Genomic DNA, 23,518 nt, shown 5'->3' with positions numbered 1-23,518 from the left:
TTCGGTGTGATTAAACAATTTGCAAATTAATTGTTACATTATTATACTCGTTTATACATCATAAATAAAGGGCCCGTCAAATCAACCTATATATTCAATCAAAAATACATTAGGATTTATTAATCAGTTAGAAAAAATGATAGTGAAAGACGAAAAGTTATTCTTTCGTCTCACGTTAGTCAACACTAGCCAAACAAAACTTAATTTATCTTCAAGAATTGTTGGTTCAAAGGAGCTCGAAATAACAATCGTCAAAAAATATATCCAGATGCCTTTTGTGAAACACCACAAGAAATAATGAATCGGAGACTCATTTGAATTTGACCTTATCCTCTTGACAATATCATGTACTTGATCGACAGTAACAAATTTTAGATTACAATCATTTTGGTGCGTGAGCATGATAGCAAAAATTTATAGTAAGACTACATTGAGTTATTTTAGCTTTTGTTCTATATCCTCTTATAACTTTATTAGTAATAAAGACTTTAGATTTAAGGAGAAAAATGTCAAATTATACATGACCTAAATGAATTAACTTTGATCAACATGAAAATTATAAAGATTAATCTACTTCCATTTAAACAAATACAAAACTGATGTGTAACAACAGATCCCTTGAACAATGGAAAATTTTGTAAAAAATATACCAAAAAATGTAGCGCATACATGCATTCTTCTAATTTTGAAACAGTGAATCCCGGCTTGCTGTCAGTGGTTTGCTTAAAAAAAGAAAATAAATGATTTCCTGCGAAACGTTTCGTCGGGAAGAACCGAGTTTGTCACCCAGAATGGTCAAGGTTCATTATATTCCGCCCGAATTATCACCCAGTATGGTATATAGGGTAAAGTCAGGAGAGTTGGACCACCTTTTAAAAAACTCAATATAATTCCTGTATTTAACAACTTAAAAAAATATAAAATTTACAAGAACATAGCTGAACATTTATTCTTTAAGGTACAAGTAATTTTTTTGTTCCAACACAATATGATAATCCATCAAAAAAAAAATGGTAAACGCTTGCAACGGTCCAACTATCCTGTCAAGGGTAGGACAGTCGGACCATTTTAGGTAGGATAGATAAACCACCAAATTTTTACTTTTTCTTTTTGTTAATAGTGTTTCCACAGGTTTGACAAAGGGCCTCATAGCTCGTACATCCCTCGTGTAACCATTCTTTGCATAGTACACATTATTGAATCCAAAAAAGAAGCCAACCATGTTTTGCCCGCTATACCTAAAAATTAGTAGCCATAGAGATTCAATACAAATCTACCATGCGTTGGTTTTTCGTGTGTAATTGCTTGGCATTTTCTAAAAAATGGAACGTAAGTTCATCTCTCCGTCACACCGTTGGACCATCTATCCTTTTATGTTAGGACAGATGGACCACTACATTGCGGCACAACTAGGTGATAAAATCACGTAAAGTGAGGTTAAAATCAAAGACAAAGCTTCCATTAATTGCACTATCTATAACTTTTATATGCAAACTTACCAGACTTCCAACAAACGTTATCGCAAACTAAGCGGCTGAAATTTCAGACCCGCAAGAAAATTTTAATGTTGAATAACGCAAGACAATTAATTGAAACAAAAGTATTTTCACATGTCCCGACATGAATGCAGATAAATGCAACTGTAGTTCGCGGAAAATTTAAATTGTTGCAATAGGTTCAGAGTTATTGCTAATGGACCGTCTCTCCCACTGGTCCAACTCTCCTGACTTTACCCTACGAGTTGTCTACTGGCTAGCAGGTACAAAAATTTTAAGCCGAGGTCGTTAGAAAGATTAAATTTCGGTTTCTGCTAGCTCCTTACACAACCAAAGTTTTAAGTGAAATTCTACACACGCTACTAAAATACTGCAAAGAAAAGAAAATCTTGGATATCATACAAATGAATTAAAAAATAATCAAACGAATCGATCTTATAAAGGCAACATTGTGTTATTTTAAGGCATCAAAGAAATAATGTTTATATTCGTTATTTGTATTTGTAGATATGTTCATACATTTTCATGTAATTACAGTTAGATGAATAAGCATAGTTGTCGCATGCATTATTATATATTTTTAATTAAATTTTAATATTAAAGTTGTTTGATGTATCTCCTACTTCATAAGAAATTAGTACTTATGATAATCTAGTACTAAGCTCTTAATCTTTTTACAGTTACTTGTGGGTACTTAGGGACACTCGACCTAAACCTTTTACTCTTCCGGTAAGCGTTTGGTATAGTTTGTCCAGAGGTATTCCGTTTTCATAACTCTGACCGTTCTGAGTGGTAACTATAAACATACAATAGGAGTTAAATAGTAAAGTAGTTTGTTTAAAGATTTAGACAGCAGTTGGTCCTGTCAAATTAAATACCAATAAAGCAGTAAACACGGAATATAGCTGATCCGACTATATTTGGATGACAACTCGACACTGCTCGTTTAGTCAATGTTCACTAATATATAACTTACACGTGTAACCAGAGTTTAATAAAACAACAATTAATAAGACTGACAAACGAATTTTATGCTCAGGATTATCAGTACACATCTATAAGCAAAAAAAAAACACACGACGAATTTGAAATTTACATTAAAAACAAAAACTTACATTGCGAACAATTATCTCGGAACAGTTAATTCTAAGGTTGTAATTATTGTGAAAGAACGTGGTGCCAGCATTGTATTAAAAACAGAGATGACGGGAATAACAGTTGATTTAAAACATGCATAATTATTGTGTTTCACAAAAACAATAAATTATGTGCATATCATTAAATATACACAATGATCAAATGAAAATCATTTTTACAGAAAATAAAATCAAACAGCCGACTCCTTAACAGGTAGATACACAGAATCGACCACCTCATTTTTAGAATACACCTTTGTCAAGTTTAAAAGATTATATTATTAAATGCGAAGGTAGGAAAATAAACTACCGACTCCTCTCGCCCACTTCGAAAAATCGTTCAAACTGTAATAAAAAAACTCCCATCACCCACGAAAAATATTTCAACAGTCTCGACTACGAGTATAAATTTATCTCGAAGAGGTTATAGGCCATCTGCGTTTGAACTAATGCCACGAAATAATAAGCGCGTCTATCTCCAATTACGGGTTTCATCTAACACAGACGATAGCTACAAAATGGCCCGTAGCTGCTTGATTAACTACCGCCGATGCACAGCTCAAGACGTCCACGCTCGTTTCGAATATTTAACAATCTAAAAAAGAAGCCTCACTAACTCATATTTCATTCATCCTATCTCCCGATCGTTTACTGTTACTCATTAAGATACATATCCAATTTCACGTCCGATCAAAAGTCGAAACGAGTCCCTGTCAAAATCTCATTGACCTAGAATGTCGCCTCAATCAGAATGTCTCTTGTACAATCTTAATCGTATATCCCATTACTTATAAATTCTAGAGAAATAAATTATAAATAAAAACTTCACTGTCAAATCAAGCACGTCCATCTTAACTTACGATAGCTACTTTCACTTCCAAATCTGCCACACATCTCACACGCACACTGACTTTAATGATCCCATCTTCAAATTCGATTTTATCTAACGACTATGCTATGAAATCATTTCTGACGTGAATTCATGCCACTTAACCCATCTTTTTTTATAATGCGAGCTCATTATCTTATCCAAATCGAGTTAATGTGAGAATGGAATTAAATCAATCTGCTACATGCAAGTTCAGAATTTATGGCCTCTAAAATTATTATAATTAAGTGCATTGAGTTGCATATAAAATTCGTGCCACAGGTTGCTACACGCTATAATGAAATTCACTCGAGTAATTAAAAGCGTCGTAATTATTAATTAATTAATTAAGTGCGCTATTTCATTTACATTTACTCGGCAAACCGAAAATCGCAAAGTTAAAAGGATAATCTTGTTGAGGAGGTAATTGAACAATTTTGGGCGCAACATAAGGCAAGAAAATTTTTTACCTTAAATAAAAACGTAAGTACTGTGCAACTAAATATTATGAAACTTCATTTTAAATGACTAGTAGAATAGAATAGCAAACAGACGGCGAAAAAAGTGGTCTAGAAATCTCCTAAAAATTTTCATCATCACAAACACATGAACATTGTCAAAACGCGTTTTTGTTAAATTCATGTTCTTTAAATTGGTGAGTTTATTGTGCAAATACTTAACGTGTCAATAACGACACCGTCACTTATTGCCACAAAATATTAACTATGCAGTTATGAAAATTGACGTAATTTTCCGTCTATTCAAAAAAGTTTAACACATTGTATTGAGTTTAATTAATAACGCGAAATCACTAATTATACCTTTTCGCGCGGATTATAATTTCATTTGAACGTGTCTAGACGGATGCATCCACATATCCTGAATAACAACGCTTTCAGTCAATAATAGTATATAATTAAAAATTCCACGTTTCACAAATACCGTATCTGACGCAATCCGATTCGATTATGCATGCAAACATTTAAAATATGTATAATGATTTAAAACCAACATTACAAAACTCGTGATAAAATAAAACAGTATTTAATTATCCGGAACTCGATGTAATGCATTATCGTTGTAGCATCCATTATCTATATTTCAAAATTCCGCTGTTACATTACAATCGCAAAGCTTATTGGATAAAATATCAGTAACAACGTGGGTACAGAAAGTATAATGGTGTGTGAAAAACAAAACATTTAGTGGAAATAATTTGTTGTCGCTGGTATTACGAAAATGGTAAAAGTTAATAGCCAGAAAATAAACTGGAATGACTTCATTAAATCGTCGATAACAACACTTTATTTTTTTACGAAATTAAGTGGAATGGTACTTACAAAATTGTTGCGCTAACAAAACACAAATTAACCTGTAATTATGAAAAGCAAACAGAATATATAATTACGTAAACATAAACATACGGCGCTAGTTAAATGAATATTTTACTTCATGCTTCCCAGCGCATTAAGCTGATTAATATAAACGCTGAATTCGTTGTCCCTGCCGCGCCGAAGTGGCTGTAAATTTCCTGCTCTATTCTGGAGGATAGTTTTCCAGGATTTTCTTGTATCATATGCTTCTATAAAACGCGAAACCACAGCCTGGACACATTCATTAATTAAAACGTACTAATGATGGCTTTTCAGCAGAAACGTGAAAAAATTAATAACCATAACATTTCATGGATTCCTGTAACAGTGATATTCGCAATTTTCGCACACTCTCATCTGGCAATAATAATAATAACAAGTTTTTTATGTTGAATATAACTTAATTTTCGATGTAGCTTTATGATTTGCTGTTTAAACAATTTATAGAATATGAAGGCAATTACTAGCAAATATTTTTCTGTTTCGTGGAAGAAATACTGTTAAATAGAACCATTTGTCATAAAACACATAATAATGACTGAGAATACTAGCATTCCAGCTTTAAATATACGTTCGTTACATTTATTGCAGTTGTTATCGCTAAACCAAGGCAGTAAACGTATTTTTCAATGTTGAAATATTTTTTTGTGGCAATAGTGGAGCGATATATTAAAATAATTACAGTTTTATTATTCGTAATAGACAAAAATGTCGATGGTATCGTCTGTTACGAAAATTTGTAATCAAGTTATCCTTGGGCGTGAAACTGTTTTCTATTAGTGTCACAAAGAACTCACATATTTGTTCACTTTCCACCCTCTGTCAGTATAACATGACTGAATCATTGCACCCTCGGTTATAAATCAAATCACTCTCATTTGATACAAAAACTCAAAACCCTGGACAATTTACTACAATGGTATATTAATCCAACTGCGCCGATTAAAGCTGTTTGCCGAAATAAAAAGAAAATTGCGACCATGTGACCTTTGCCATTTACCTTCAAATCTAACAGTGTCGTATTCTACCAAACTCATATATTATACAATTAAAATTCGTAGTAGGTTGAAAAAATAAACGTTCTAAAATCAATAAAGAAACTAGTTTTTCGCAAGAGCTAAGTTTTAATCAGCCTACTACGAGAATGGTTGACTTTTAAAGCCATGGCATATTAAGACCCTTTGAAATGGTAAGATAATCTAAAAAATTGGTCTAAAGAGTTTAGACAGTACTTCCCTCGCTGTCGGAAACTTGACGACTGCATGCCTATTGTGTTTTTTTCCTCATTACATTTTTGTAGTGGGAATTTAAAAAAAATTGCGATGACGTCATCAACATTTTTGCAAGGACACGTATATCAGTTGGGATAGATGTAGTGTAATACTAAGAATAAAATTATTATATTCTCAAATTTTCGGGAAAATGAATTGGGTCGTTTTGAATATTGATTTGTAATAATCAATAAAGTAACGAAACAATTTACTCACGTATACGTATCAGAGGCAACTGAAAATCGTGTATGTATAAACATTCTTAATTTAAGATGACAGGCGTAACAGCATACGTGAGAGTCAAACAGAGAAACTGTAAACAAAACGACCATCGGTTTTATTGCTTCGACTTCCGCTTATTATATAAAACATTGGGTTTTATTTTAATTCTTGACGGTGAAATTCACAATTGGTTGATTATAAACATGTCTATTTCACATTCGCGGAACCCAGTGAGCGCATAAAACAAATCCAGGTCTGTAATGTTAAAGTCGATGTAAATAAGCGTGCTACCCTTATGTTTCAACCGAGTTTTTCCTTTAACAAATTTTGTGTCTACCAAATTGGGTTGGTTGGGGTGTAATACTAATAATAAGTGTTGCCTTTAATTTAATCAATAAAATAAATTGACTTCATTAATTTTTTTGAACCACCTCTTAAGAAAATCTAAAAAATATGAATGGAATGATAAATCACAAATACAAACTCATCATATTTTTTGCATTTTAGATAGGATTTATTCAGCAAAATTTAAGGGTGACGTCATCAATTTTTTTAGGAGGGATGAACAAATACATTTTGAACAAAAGTTTACCATGCTTATAATAACTTTAAAATATTTCCAAGATTTCAAAGCATTCGGTTTTGTAATTCCTGATTAAATCGATAAAATAAATTCACGCCTTCATTAATTTTTTTGAGTCACCCTGCATATGCAAATCCAAAAATATGAATGGAATGATAAATCACAAGAAGAGACTCACCATATTTTGTACATTTTAGATAGGATTTATTCAGCAAAATTTTGTGGTGACGTCATAAATTTTTTAGGGGGGACGACCAAATACGTTTTGATCAAAAATTTACCATACTTATGATAATTTTAAAATATCTTCAAGATTTCGAAGCATTCGGTTTTGTAGTTCCTGAGTAAATCAGTAAAATAAATTTACGCTTTCATTTATTTTCTTGAATCACCCTGTATATGCAAATCCAAAAAATATGAATGGAGTGATAGATCACAAGTACAGACTGATCATATTTTGTACATTTTAGATATGATTTATTCGGCAAATTTTCGAGCTGACGTCATCAAGTTTTTGGAGGGGATAAGCAAATATATTTTGACTAAACATTTATTATGCTCTTTATAACCTTAAAACATGTGCAAGATGTCAGAGCATTCCGTTTTGTAGTTCCTGATTAAATCAATAAAATATATTTACGCATTCATTAATTTTTTTGAGTCACTCTGTATATGCAAATCCAAAAAATATGAATGGAGTGATAAATGACAAGTACAGGCTCATCATATTTTGTACATTTTAGATATGATTTATTCGGCAAACTTTCGAGCTGACGTCATCAAGTTTTTGGAGGGGATAAGCAAATATATTTTGACTAAACATTTATTATGCTCTTTATGACCTTAAAACATCTGCAAGATTTCAGAGCATTCGGTTTTGTAGTTCCTGATTAAATCAATAAAATATATTTACGCATTCATTAATTTTTTTGAGTCACCCTGTATATGCAAATCCAAAAAATATGAATGGAGTGATAGATCACAAGTACAGACTCATCATATTTTGTACATTTTAGATATGCTTTATTCCACAAACTTTTGAGCTGACGTCATCAAGTTTTTGGAGGGGATAAGCAAATATTTTTTGACTAAAGATTTATGATGCTCTTTATAGCCTTAAAACATCTGCAACATTTCAAAGCATTCTGGTTAGCAGATTAAAAATTAAATTTCAAAATGTTGTTTTATAATTTTGATTTTTTTTTCCAAAAATCTGGACATTTCGGGTGAAAAGTCGATTCAGAGTTGTAAACTACATGTGTAGGACTATGTTATTTTATACAATTGAAAACCCATTTACTATGTACAATTTTGAAGTGACGTCATCGCATTAGTTGTGGTGATGATTAGACAAATTTTGGTTAGCGTTTTGCCATCTACATGATATTCTTAATATAAGTACAAAATTTCACAACAATCGGTCGAGTACTTTCGGAGATTATCTGTCTAATAAAAATCCGGGGGCAGACGGACAGACGGACGGACAGACGGAAATGGGAGACCTATTTCTTCGTCTTCTAGGGGTCATGAAAGATCGAGAAAACGTAAAAGTAGAGAGTCGGCCGACGGACTCGATTACAATACTTCCTTTGCTTACGCTCGGGAAGTAAAAATCACAAAATCCAGACTACTACACTCTAAAATCTATTTCTGACATATTTCAGCATTTTTTTTTCATACTTTGTTCATTTGAACCTGTTTCAATTTGTTAATTATTATTATTTGTTACATCTATGAACGTATGTAGATATATATTGTTGAAAAAAATGTTCGAATCTCGTTTAATAAAAAACTGTTCTAACCGTCATATAAACTTCTTAAATTTTTTTTTACAGAAGTTGCCTCCATTTACCCATAAAAAAGATGAAACGTCCATGCACAATTCTTATAATGCAAATAATCGGTTATTACGCAAAAATAGCAAAGATTACAGCCAAAATTTCCACGCCCCGCTTTAAATAGATACGAATAAAACAAAAAATTCTGTGTTGCTAGAAAAGATCACCATTCTAAGACGTCCAATAAAATTGATTTTGAGATAAGCCGATCAGCGCAAAAGGTCCTACTTTTATTGATACATGGGATCAAATCGGTAAATCGGCGCAGTTTGGTATTGTTCTATCCCGGAGAATGAAGTATCAATCTTCTTCAAAGAAAACTGTAATTCTTTCTACCACGAGAACGAACTGTCATTTTAGTCTTTACTGGCAACAACTCAAAACAAATGGCCTTTCAGATCGAATTTTCCAACCCAAAGCACTATGAATACATAGAAACATCCAAGTTAAAGTGAAGCGACACAATTTCACCTCCAATGATAACTCACTTATAAGACCTTTAGTTTACAAGATTTATAAACAAACTGAAATCGATCTATGGCAGTCTCAAACGTATCCATCTATTGTATGTTTACCGAAAAGACGCAGATTTTCTTCAGTTTCGATGTCAAATTGCAAGTATGAAGCTTTAATATTGTGCACCAATCTCATTTCCTGCTATAATAGGCAAATGACGAAATGCAGTTAAGTCATCCTGAAAACCACTGACATAACGCGTGCGTAATTTATGGCTCATTACAGTCTTATTATTACTTTGCAAAACACGTTCACCGTCCACTTATTTTTACGTTAACGTAACGAAATTGCAATCGTAGAATACAAAATCTTGACGTCTCATTACTTTCATCATTTTCCATTTTGCCGTTAAAGTAGGTTATAATTATTCATATGACGGGTGTATCGTTTGCAATTCAATTATCAATTTCAAGGGTCATTAGAAAAGACGTGTCGCTAGATGAATGGCAATACTTACACTCGATCGGCAATAATCCACCTGGAACAAAAGACAAGAGAAATTAAAATCAAAATACGGCAATCGCTGGTTAATTTAAATTCAAAATATAACAATAGGGGTTAATGGTCTATAAAATTGCAACAATAGACATTAAAAACGAATTCAACAACTGCCTGACAAATTAAATTAGCCATTAATATTCGAAAATAAAAGTCGAACAATTAGCATAAATAAATTCCGATCGGGTTACGACGGCGATAAAACTTTTTGAACAATAAGATATCGAGTTTATTAATTTAACCGTTCATGAATCTAGAGCAGACATTGCAAAACGAATCAGTAATTTTGTACATACAAGCGCTGTTTGCGATGTAACGGTGATATCCGAAACACAATACGCAATAAAAACGTTTTAATTAACACCTTGGAGCCAGTAATTTGGGAGTTTTGCTAAACAGTTCGCAAATCGACCGATTTTCCAGCGTTTGAGCTTTTATGGCAGCAAACACATTTATTCGTGACTTATTTATTAAATTTGACATTTCCAAATGAGTTAAGTGAACGGCTGTTGACCTTATAAATATTAACAACCAACACCTTAATTTACGAATTCCCAAAGCTAATTACTCCAACTGCGAACCGCACACTGAGAACATGCGAAATGCTAAATGCATTAATTCCTTTGATTATGTACTCACATAAATAATGAATTGAAGTTAGGTCGAAGGTTTTTTCGAGAGGGAGTAACGCGTTACCATCCCGCTGTGTTTTTAATACATAATTTAAGAACAAAAGATTGCTCGCCACTTTCACTATGAAACTTTAATCTGTTACGACACGCAATATAATACCATAAGGTGTTTCCCGTCTGTGTAATTAAGCTCTTCGTGAGAACTCTGATTTGTTGTAGAAATACATAATTAAATTAAACGCGGCAATAATTTACCGTTCAAAGATTGTTATTTATTCATAACAGCTACCGCATTATAATGCAATCCGTCTTTCTTCATGTCTCTATTACCAACTCAAATAATAAATTTAGAGAACATGAGACGAGCAGTGGCGTAACCGGAAATGGAAAACGCCCATGCACTGAATTTAAACACTGTTATGCATCATGCGACTTGAAAAAAAATTGCGAAACGGTAGCATCAAGTGGAGATTAATAAATCGTTCGTTATACATTAAAAACGAGTACGTAAATACCCTTCATCTTTACTTTTCGATGTGTTCATAAAAATTGCAACTTTTTTCTTCTTCTACCTCCTAAGCTACGGAAATATTGTTCGTTAGAATCCATTTGTGTGGCCGTTAATTTGGTAAGTCTGTCCTGCTTACCGTCTAGCGTGTGATGTCAACGATTTTCATACGTGATTTTAAAAGAATTCTACATGTTCAATCGCCTGTATGGAAACCGAAGTTTAATTGAAATTGTAGTGCCAGAATTCGAACAATGGTAATCTATGGTTTAACAACTAATCCTAATATTAATGAAATCAGTGACATCAATCTCTGTACAGTAAAAATATTACTTTATTGAAGACTCACAGTTATTATAGTTTAATCTGACATAAAATACTTATTTCTGTGTTCCAAAGTATCAGAAAAACATGAAATTAAAAAAAAAAAGAAAAATTTCAACAATTGCCAAATTGATATAACTAAGACAATATTCGTTTACATAATCCTAAGAAGTTTTTATTTATTTATTTTTTTAATACACAATAAATTTATATCGCGACCATTAAAAACCATCATAAACTGTAACTAATGGCGCAAAATTAATTTTAAAATGATTAAACAGTCTACTTTAGAATATAATTTACCTCACCGAAAATTGATCTTTCTTTCGTTAATAGTTTTGAAATTATAGGCCTGATTTATTACTTTCGAAACACCTTTCCTTCGCTACCAACCTGTTCAAGCTGTGGTAACGTTCTAACATTTGTATTATCCTACAGCATTTGATTTTCTTGATGCTTCAATTCGTATCGCAAATAGAAAAATTAAGTAATTTTAATACCTTCTCAACCAATAGGTATATTACAACTTAAAAATTTAAGTAAATAATTTAATAAAAACAGAGATAAAATAATCGACTGTGTCGAACATGGTTTCACAAATACTCCTATATGTTCATATAAAACTGAAGTACAGGATTACTTACGAAAGCACAGAGATAAGTAAACATTTTAACAAACAGGTAACGAATTTAGAAAGTGGATACTGAATATCTCAAATCGTAAAAATTTAGCAAAAAACACTCACGTTAAAAGGTTTTTCGAACCTGTGTATGACATACACTAAATCAATACCGAAACAGATAACTTTATCAATAATTTTCGTATTGCTGAAATGGGTAATTCGCATACATTGACTAGTCCTTTTAAACAATGCATAAAGTGGATCCAGCAAAAACATTTCTCATTCTTTGCGAATAGCTAGTAGAAACAAAGTCATAATGTTGAAAAATTGTTTGTTCTTGACTTTTTTTCCGAAACTGAAATAAAAGTACCTGGGTTATGTCTTGTCTATTAGATGATCTAATGAGAACGGATCAGAAGTGGAAAACTACATAAGTAATGTCATGTAATTTTAGTATAACAGACAAAGTTATAAAAAAAACTCGCGTTTTCCTCGTCGAAAGAATTTTAAAATTACAAGACTATTGTTATCTATGTCCAGGACTGAACATTCAAGAACTTTACTACTGTTACAGACCTATCAATGGATCCATGTGATTTCTGACTAGCAATCATACCACTTGTTAAATTCAATAAGCTTTAATGAATCGTTGACTTTTACTGATCAAAGAGGACCGTTCTGCTTTTAATTGTTAATAAAAACATAAAACAATAGGGCAAAAGGCTAAGTACTGTCGGACTTAAACAAACAAATATGTATAGAATACACATTATGTATAAAACATATCGAACAAGTTACAGATATAATCAAACAGATAAAATGAGTAGTAATCAGTCATGAAAGCATCAGAAGTGTGGAAGGTAGAAATTATAGTACCAATACCCTTTCTTCTGTTCATGAAACCTACTTTGAAAATCCATCAAAACCTGAAACGGTCTTGATTCGATAACATCAATCTTATGCTGTCGCAAAACTACAATATTATTTTAAACTAATCATTAAAGTTGTTGGCTTGGTTCATAATAATAACAATATAATACTTAGTAGCATTCCACTTTTAACCGACCTTAAAATGAATTGTGTCAAACGCACAACAACTTGCGCAATTATAATTATGTCAACGAATGAAACAAGTCAATCCAAGTTTTAAACAGCAAACAAAGGCGTTCTGAAATAATTTATAGATTAACTTTTTTCGAAAACTATGTAAGCAAATCTAAAAATTTTCTAATATTACCACAGTACAAACAATATATCCTTCAAAATATGTTTTAATAAAAACGTATTTAATAAATGTTTTTGACATCATCGTCTTTGAGCCAAGAGTTGAAAAAGGTTTTGTCACTCTTAAAGTAATTAACTGTCAAAAAACCTTGGCCTACAACAATGCTATTGCTTTACCAAAATTTGAAAACAATTTGTAATTTTTTTTTATTATTATAACCTCGGTGAGTTAAAAACAAATATAAGCATGCTATGAGTATGTTTTAAGTGATTTTTGCTTAACAAAATTTTGTGATGACGTCATCAACAGTGTACCTACTAACGATAACAGACTGCCTACTCCAGTTTTCGAGAAAATGAGATGAACCGTTCCTGGCCTCATTAATTAATTTTTTTGAATCACTTGCGTAAGTTTTAAAAATATTGATGCACTGACAAATCACAAATATAGATCCATAATAATTCGCATACTTTAGATAGGATTTATTCAATGAAATTTTAAGTTGACATCCTCAATTTTTTGTTAGGACATGGACGCATAGATTTTGATTTACCAGAGTATGACTAAGTTAAATTGCAAAATATTACACAATTTTGATTTTTTTTTTTTTCAAAAATTCTAGATGTCTTGGATAAATACGAATTCATAAACCACAACTGCAGGAGTACGTTATTTTATAAAATTTAAATAAAATTTACTACTGTAAATCCCATTGTTGGCGTATATCAGCAGACAAATTTTGGTTAGCGTTTTACCACCTACAGAACATTCCTAACATACATATAAAATTTGACAACAATCGATCCAGACGGACAGACGGAAACGCGAGAATGTGTATGAGTTCATGATCTTTACCGTATAAAGACTTTTATTTTAACACGCTTGTATTATTTACTGAAGCGACTCCTCTTTAATTTTAGTTAATAAATTTCTTTCTGTTTCCAAAAGTGTTTATTGGAAGCCCTCAATAGACCGGTCAGGATTACGGTATTAGGTAATAACAATTTTCAGCCCTGACTTTCCTTTCGATTGCTTACCTGAAAGGAACAAAGGTTATTGTTATGAATTATCATAACGCGTTTTTCGACTATTAAATATATTTCGGCAAGCAACCAAAAAGAAAAACAGGCAAGAGCTGTAAACCATTGCTCTGAGCAGTTTATTAAGGGTTTCCAATAAACATTTTATGGAAACAACAGTCAATGTTCACTAATTTCTGTCATTACTATAACAATAGTGACTTGTCAAAGATCAAAGATGAAATTTCGGAAAAATTCTGAACTTGGGAAGGAGTAAAAGAGAAGGTTGCAACTTTAGCCCTCTACTACCCTTGGTAATAAATGACGTAACACCGCCAGATTATCAAGTAGGGTGTAGCAAGTTGCAAGCAATAGGAAGTGGATTTGAAAATCAGAATGAGGACAACATAATAAACAATTAAAATTGAATTGAAAAAAAAAGAGAACAGAACTGAGGTATCAGGTAGATTTTTCACAGAAATAAGTAAGTTTTTGTCATAAAAAGGTACCAATCTCAATTTTATCTTATAAATAAATACGAAAAGTAGACTATTGCCAATAAAACAAGAATAGAAGAAAAATAAATGCAACAGAGAAATGAAGTTTCCGAGACAACTAAATAACAAAACGAAAAGAGACAAATTCGTAACTAAATAACCAGAAGGCGTAACCCCAATCGTAGAAGGAATTGATGAGGGAAGACAACTGGCTTATTCTGAATACAAGAAAACGACAGGGAAAAATAACCAAAAAATTTACGAAAAGAAGGAAACAGTAGAAAGAAGAGGAAGGGGACAGCAAGAAGAATTTAGGAAGACTGTTCGGTTCACCCAGGTACACCAATTGAGAGGTGTGCATCAAGCTCCACCCTCTCACTCACCAGTATTCACTTTTGAAAATAGATGCACACTTTGTGTAGATTCGAGATTTTGAGAATAAATCGTCATGGAGTAAAGTCATATTTCACTGAGGCTATATTAATAGCTTCACTTTTTGTCGTCCATTATGACCCAATCATTTTGGTCATCCATTGTGGCCTGGTCCTTCAAGTTCGCGTTTCTTTAGGGCCACTTATATCCACTTATGACCTAACAACGGTAGTAAAAGTTACTTAAAAAAAAAACATTAAATGGGGTGAGTTCGGAATGGTTGCAATGCAGAGAAAGAAGTGGAAAAATATTTGCTGAAACAAACACAACGGGAATTGCTTGATGCTTCCGGATACATATAGAACAGTCGAAAGTCGTCGGTATTGCTTTTCACAAAATGAGGGGTAGTCATTTTAATACTTCGCGCGACACAAGAAAGTCGAGTATTGTAACTAAAGGATATGTTCAAAATTCTTAACAAAATAAGAAGAAAACGCTGTAGAATTCCTTGTCGAAGAACAACCGGTAGAAAGAGAGTCATTTGAACAGGGCGAAAGTAACGTTGCTGCAGCCGTATATCTTAACTGTCTATAGAAATAATTATAGGTATACTAGACACAAACATTTTGTGCGTTTATGGCTTCACACCAATTTAATTTCCATTATAATTCAATAGGCCGTCACAGCCGGATGTCTTAAACCCGTTTACTGATAACCTACCTGAAAAGACCTTTTCTGGTAAAAGCACAGGTCAGTACTGTCTCGGCCGTCCCTGACACGTGACATGGTTTGCATTTGCTAAGTTTTATGAAGGGTCGGTTGTAAAGTACTTCAAAAGTCAAAACCATAAACGCACAAAATGTTTGCGTCTAGTTTACATCACTGTAGAAACTATAAAACGTGAATTGCCAAATATCTCTAATTTTAAAAAAGTAGGTACTTTTAACTGGACCACTTATCTTGTACTCAAATTCTTTTCGAAGTATCGTGAAAAATATGTTTTTTTCACTGATATTTAAAAAAAATTAAATTTTTCACACTCGAATGTAGGAACCATTTTTAAAACAACGAAACAATCGTAACACGCGTTTTTTTCATAGCTGATAATTTTAACCATACAGTTATTGCGGAAACCCATTATATTGAACTAGTGGTTGTTTTTAGTTGACTAACAATGACAAACTCACCTTAACCTTTTAATGATTAGTTCTGGTTTAACGGCAGTTTTATTCATTAACGACATGGACCCGTAAATTTAGTATTTTGGCATTTTTCGTAGAGAGTGAGTTTGTTGTTAAAGTAGCACCTTCGGTCTGAACTGTGTGATTCAGAAGTGTCACTAAACTACCCTTTTCAGAATCACAACATATTACATGACTCCGACGTCGGTCATGTAGATTCCCTTTATCGCACACAAACAAACCACTCGACGTAGCCCTTTTCCCCACCACTCCAAAATCTCCCTGCGCACGCAACGGCAATAAGGAACTGCATTACTTTATTGCTTCCTATTGCAGCACTCGTCCGACAAATTAATCAAGTGCGAACTCATTTGCCCGAAGGCCGAAGAAAAGTGCTTTGACGTAAATCTCGGCCCGATGTAGAGCCCGAATTGAATTTTTTTTTTATTACTACCGCACTTGCCCAACTGGTGTTAAACTTACGAGGGTCAAAAAGGTCCGCCGAGGTCAATCCCATGACCCCAGCGGCGAATGGTTCGTTCATATAACAAGATGGAAGCTCTATTTATCATGTCCCTCTCGATGTTCCAGCCGCAGCATAATGTCGTTACACTGCAATATCCATTACATAGTGTCATCGCGATGTTTATCTTGTGATGCATAACCGCGAGCATTACATTATAATTTATAAACAAAAAGCCGAGTTGCTCCGAGCTAATAAGCGGATGTTGGGGAATCGCGGATGTCGCAAGAAATTTATAGGTTCCTTTCGTGCTGGGATCATCCTACGAATTTTAAATTGTGTACGCGATACCGAGAGGTGTCTATTAATCAAAAAGACGGACCAAGGTTAATTTGTCCACCGGGCTCACCAAACCCGAGTCCATTTGCATTTTAATGGAATCTGTATTATGAGTCGTACGTGGGGTTCTCATTCCAAAGCTCACTTTTTAATTTATTCGGAAAACTTTACTCATCAACGATTCTATTGATTGTCTATTCTTTGAATACACCGCAACCCTCCGAAAGCAACCCCCAAACCGCCTCGTATCGTATCATCATCAATTTCTCATAATAATAAAAGGGTACAATTTCCACTGCTCGAAAACCTCTTTCCGTTAAAACCGGCAATAAACACTGCACGTGCAATCGATAAAATGGAAAATTCATGTAAGGGTTCTACCGCTGAAAGTTGAAAACTCCACCCTCTTCGATATTTAAAGTCATGTAATACTATCAAAGAATTTATGAATAAAACTTTCGCGATTTCATAACTCTGCCCTGACGTAAATCCCAATTCATATTTCAAAAGTGCAATTGAAGAAGTTTAAGTAGGAATGGAGAGGGCAAATGTCCCGAGTTTCCATTTCTCAGTATGTAAAACGTACTGTAAAATGTAAAGCGTACTTTTTCGTTATCTTCGAAAGAGAGAAATAATGTAGGGAAGAAAACGAGAGGGGTCTAATCCGGCTCAACACGGGGCTCACAGTTCGATTTGTCGTATTAAATTTACATCATGGGATTATTCTTTCAGTAGCTTTCCAAGAAGGATTTTTTTTCGTCCTAGATATGGCGTGCCTTTTTGTGCTCAATTAATTCAATCATTCTGAAAACAGAACGTAAGCGTATTCTTCGTCAACATTAACATCGATCTCCTTTTTTGCACAATTTGATAATTTTTTGCACAATAAAAAGATTATTTGTATTTTCGAAGTCACAAGAGATGGATAAAAGTATTAGTTACTACAAATAATTAAAAAAAATGCTGTAAGGAACTTATAATTTGTATAAATAAGTACATAGGGCGTTACCTTTAAAGAACGCGGCTTTGATACCTACTACATTTTGTAAAGGAATACTTGTATACTCGCATATGAAAATAATTTTAAATATCTTTTCAATACTAATTTCAACATAATTTATTACTCAACAACATGAATAACGACAAATACAACTTTATATTTAACAATACGATCTTGTTGCTGTGTAAACTGCGAAGAATAAAATAAAAACAATGATTGGTCGCAGTTGCATTTGATGTTGAAAAACAAATATCACAATTCGAGTTCAATGTATCTTATAATGGAAATTTGGTACATTTAAGAACCTCCTATACATATTTTGAAAACACGAAAATCACGCGTACTACATTCCTCACATTTTTTGTGACTGGCGTTTGACGTTTGGGAATTTTGGAAATTAAAATAAACAAGCTGCATGGCAAGAATTAAAAACACATTAAAGTTCAAAAATTATTTTAGCTTTAAAAAAAAACAGCCCCAACAGCAATAAGTGAACATTGTTCGATTGACAAGAAAGCGTTCTACCACATGCATAATAATTGCAGAGTCAATACCACAACTAGCATTTTTGGAAAAGAATTGTGACTCTATTCACATGTCGAAAGATCCCAATTCTAATGATATATTTAGCTCACATTTTTTTTCTTCCTAGATGATGCAAAAAGCAACTGAACAATTTCAGGTTTTCCTTGAACATTAAAAAATCATGTAAAGCAACAAAGAGACACAAAACTTACCCAAAAATTACGCTCTACACAAAGTACCGGACACAAATTTATGTTCATCAATAATAATGCATAACATTACAACATTAAACGACAAATTCAATAACACTGCTGCTATCAACTCACATTATTGTTATTGACCATATTGACAGAATCAATTTATTTTTATTTATGAAATGAACGCCCAGCACCACTAAGTAATAATAATAATAATTTTAAAATCTCTTGACCGAAATAAAATATATAGTATTGTTTTGATTGCAAAGAAATTGATTTTAAATGATTCAAAACGTCTCTATCGTATTAATGTACATATTATCAGCATAATGAAACCAGTGAAGTGAATTAACTAAATCGAATCATTCTAAATTATTACAAGCTACAAGCTCAATTTTCATCAATGCAAGAAACGAACAGGAGATGTCGGTCTTCATAATCAAATTAAATCTACTAAGAATGTGCTGGGCTACTTATATTGTAAGCACTTTTAGTGCGCCGTATTGAAAATACGATAATTGTCGATACGATAGCGCTTACTTCAAAGTGTCATTCTTGATAGTAGTATAGTTCCAGGCAAAATCTTGTAATAAAAAAGTCATTTCGATTCTAAACAATGACCAAGTATTGTACTTCTAAATAGAATTTTTAGAAATCTCAAGACTAAAAATCAGAATCGCAAATGTAGACGAAAACTAAGTATGTGGTGGGAAAATTTGGTCTAGAATATCAAAACTGACAAAACACTCAATTTCGCGAAAGTTAAAATAATATTAGTAGAAATGTTTATTTATTCCATGGGTGGATTTCTTTTACTTAATAAAATATTATCAAAAAAATTAACGTTAAAATGTAGGGAGGGATTCGAATAAAGAAATCAAACACAAAATTATGAGAGCAACGACACAGGTCTACAACCGATGACAGATAGACATTATAATTAAACATTCCATTAAAAATCGATTAGAAAACAATTTAGAACGATTAAAGACGCTTCATTTAACACAGATATTTCAACATTACTAATAAATAAACAATAGTTTACAAGGAAAAATCTTTCTCAAATTCGTTTGCAGAAATTGTGTATCAATACTTACTACTAGTCTATCTGTGGATCCTAAAGCCAAACAAATCATTTTTACTGTGTGGAGCACATTACAGGAAAGGTTAATCATCATTTTTTTTAGACACAACTATACTAAACTCACTTGACATACACCTAGTAAAATTTGTATGATTTAAGCGGCTAAGGCTTATAATTCTATAATTTAACTCAGTTGATACATACGTAGTAAAACTTTGCAACCCCATTATGACAACAATGAACAGTAATAATCCTTGCGGTACCGGTTCACAAAGCTTACAATAGCCAGTCTGACTTCCAAGGATGGTTTGGCTTAAGCCGCTTAAGTCATAAAAGTTTTACTAGGTGTATGTCACGTGAGTTTAGTATATGTACCCACAATTTCAAATTCTTTGGAAAAAATTACGTAATAAAAATTCAGTGTTACAGGGATACTTTTACACAAAGATTCAAAAGTGCTCGAAAAGAGAAAAATATTATTATCATTAAGGTTACGTAAAGAATACATGATTTCCAAAGTGGATTATTTAACAAATAAACAATTCAAAAACGTTAAATAATCCAAAGACTCACTTATGCAAGTTGAGGTGACATGTCATCGAATTGTTGATGGGGGTGATCAGAGAAATTTTGGTTAGCGTTCTACCATCCACAATAATCTACACAATATTCCTAAAATACCCACAAAATTTGACAACGATAAGTGTAGTAGGTTCGGAAATTATGATAAATATCGACAGAGACGCAGACGGACAGACGACAGACAAGCAGATAGGCAGACAGACAGACAGGCGTGCCGGCACTTATGAAACGTCGAGAAAACATGCAAGTAGCCGTTTGCCGGATGGACCGTATTACAACTTACGCTCAAAAAGTAAAAATACACACTGTGGTCCTATTCATACCTTCGTTATTTTCTTACAGACTTGACAAATTAAGTGTCAATTGCTACTACATTGAAATGGGACCAAACCCACACCCCTGAACCCCTGAGCGTCGCTGTAATACAGAAATTCCTTACGGAACGCTTGATATAACTGACTGCAACTTTCGCTTGTATTTTCAACTATTCTATGAAACCATTACTACTCAAGCAAAACTTAACAAAATGGGATGTACTCGAAGTGCTCTCGGTACACTCATTTACATTGTAAAGAGCAAACCTCTATAGTATAAGCTCATTCTCTCTAATACCTCCCTATAATCGTTACGTTAGTTACCGCAAAATTTCTTTTTAACAGTTACAAAGCAAGATTAATTCTCACTTCTAATTAATGACTCCACAGCTTTTTTACGATCCAATTGTGAAAAGACCTCCTGGGGCACTTTTACCATCACAGTGAGTGGTATCATAATGTTTTGAAAACTCGTTATGCTACAAAATTAATATACACATCAAAGCCACAAGAAGTTTATTATTTACACCGATAACATTCAGAAAACACGCAATTCGTCATGCGAACCCTAGATCAACCAGCACTGTGTAAGTACATCTAATTTCAATGCATTATCGACCCGACTACATTACCCGTTAATGTGTCCCGGGGCCCTAATGCAGACGAGTGGACTTTTACACGAAATCGATTCGACCAACCGGTGTTTAATAACGCCGAAAAATAATTACGCGCAACGTTACCATTATTGATATGTCGATTTCCACGGTTGGCCGAAGCTCGGCTTAATGGCATCCTGAAGAGCTTCTTAATAACCTCGCACCGACTACTGGCATTAACGTACAGACCATCATCCTTTATACACACAAATTTGTATAATGACCAACGCGCGGAATTGTGTTTCATACGCTCGATCCAGTGCTGTCGCGGCGATAGTTTGATTACAAATATATTTTTCTTTTGGACTATATCAACATAATATAACATTTCAAGATCACAAATCTGTGGTCCTGTGTTTGAAAAATTAAAAAGGGCATCGAGTATTTTTATTTGAAGTAATATAGTAATATAGAAGTAGTTTTTTAACAAGCTGTAAACACTCCAAGCGACGCACTGGCTACGACCTTGTGGACCAGATCAAAGCGTCCCCGCTACTCGCCGTAAAACACACCTTGCTTCAACTGGGGAATTGCATCCGTAAGATATTTTTCCGCCCAGTGATAATGACGATATCCGTATTCGAGACATGTAATTTTGCTTTCAGCTGTATCTCTTTTGAATACAGAAATAAAAAACCGACGAGCACATGAATGCTCTGCTAATGGTCTTATTTGCTGCGCCTTTACAGGGATGATAATAATTGATAAGAGGCAGGGAGATCCGCACAAGTTTCTTTATAACCGAGGGGAAAAAAGTATATCGTGGAAGTTTTAATGAGCGCTTCTTGTTGGTTTGGATTCCCGTTTCTTTTTGCCGATGCCGATGGCGGAGCTGTTTAGCAAGTAAAATTTAATTTGTGCAGAAACGCTAAGGATAAAAATATGGCGTAGTTAGGAGCTTTAATGTTTGCGTTTTAATGTTCAGCGACCGTGTTTGATGACGGTGGTGGATCAATTAACACGAAACGTCGTCACGAAGGCTTTTTATCACTTTTATATTGCGAACTGCGATGAGACAATAAAGTAACGTTATCGGCTTGTTATGTATGAACACACTCGCTTTATTGGCGGCTCTTTATCGCTGGCCCACGCTTTCATATTGACACTTGAAGAGCCGCTATTATTTTTCGAGCTGGTCGCTTTAATGGCTTTTAAAGACATCAATGCTCGCTGCCAATTTCGTCAAAACACGATTATTGAATTGACCTCGCGCGCCCTGCTCTATTGTAATTCGTGCCCGTGGAAAAAGTTCGCAATTAACGTCGATAAAACGGAAAAAATATGCACTGGATCTCGGCATAAAAAACGCTATTTATTAGGATCGTTTCCACTTGATTTAGAACATTCTGCTTTAATCTTGTAAAGAGCTTTCCTCGGGCCGGAATAATAAAAGACAGATATGAAATGGAATGTGACGGAGAAAAGAGGAGAAAAAGAATTTTGAAAGTAACACCATTTGTCAAATTACTGTCGGGTTTTAAACTGAATAACAACATGAAAAACGGCCTACAAGAATTTAATGACTTGCTACGTGCAAGCAATAAAACTACTAAAATTACCTTGTTGGGGTCGGCCCGTTGAATGAATCAAACTAATTTAGTAAAGTAGTAAAATTCATTTTTAATTTATTTAGTAGGGGCTTCCTCCTCGCCGAACGATTACTCTCGCAGTTTATTGTCCTTACGTCCAAACTATTTACTCGAACAACTTGTCGGAATTCTTTTCGCTTCGGTCGAGCTAGGAATAGAAAGGATGCAAATATTTTAAAATAGTGTACAAAAAAAATTAAATCACTTTCAGAATTTGGTGTACAAGCCTCGCAAAGTACTCGTTAACATTCATTCGCTAAAAAATGAGATCCGAAGTAATCGATCAGTGTCACCTGTAGTAGCTATTTATTCTGCGGAGAAAAAAAAGATCCCCATCAACCATCTAAAGCCAGTATCATTTCCATCTAGACAATTGTGTTTGTTTTATTGACTATCACAGTCATACGAAATACGAATTATTAATTTTGTGGTGTTCTATCAAAACCTTCACATCAGTCGATGTGACATTGATTAAAAAATTGGGTTGATCTTGAAATTCCAGATTATACGAGCATAAGCAAAAAATACGTTCCCATAATATACTACAACACAAACGTTACTGCACTATAATCAAGTCTAATTCAGTAA

At 33.5% G+C, this 23,518-nt stretch overlaps 1 protein-coding gene across 6 annotated transcripts in view; it reads right to left on the bottom strand.

Moving 5' to 3' along the window:
* The window catches only part of Sbb (scribbler), a 182,731-nt gene that overhangs the window by 108,885 nt on the left and 50,328 nt on the right, over positions 1 to 23,518 (bottom strand). For 5 of the 6 annotated variants that reach the window (XM_064076923.1, XM_064076921.1, XM_064076920.1 and 2 more), the window contains one exon: positions 9,761 to 9,781. The exons of the other annotated variant lie outside the window; for it this stretch is intronic. The gene's annotated coding sequence lies outside the window, so the exon portion shown is untranslated. The remainder of the gene's footprint in view (positions 1 to 9,760; positions 9,782 to 23,518) is intronic. 6 annotated transcript variants of the gene reach the window in all.

Source organism: Zophobas morio, unplaced genomic scaffold, assembly GCF_036711695.1.
Source record: "Zophobas morio isolate AGI-343-1 ecotype UQ-CSIRO unplaced genomic scaffold, CSIRO_AGI_Zmor_V1 ptg000108l, whole genome shotgun sequence".
Classification (NCBI taxonomy): domain Eukaryota; kingdom Metazoa; phylum Arthropoda; class Insecta; order Coleoptera; family Tenebrionidae; genus Zophobas; species Zophobas morio.
This window is presented reverse-complemented; position numbering and strand designations above follow the sequence as displayed.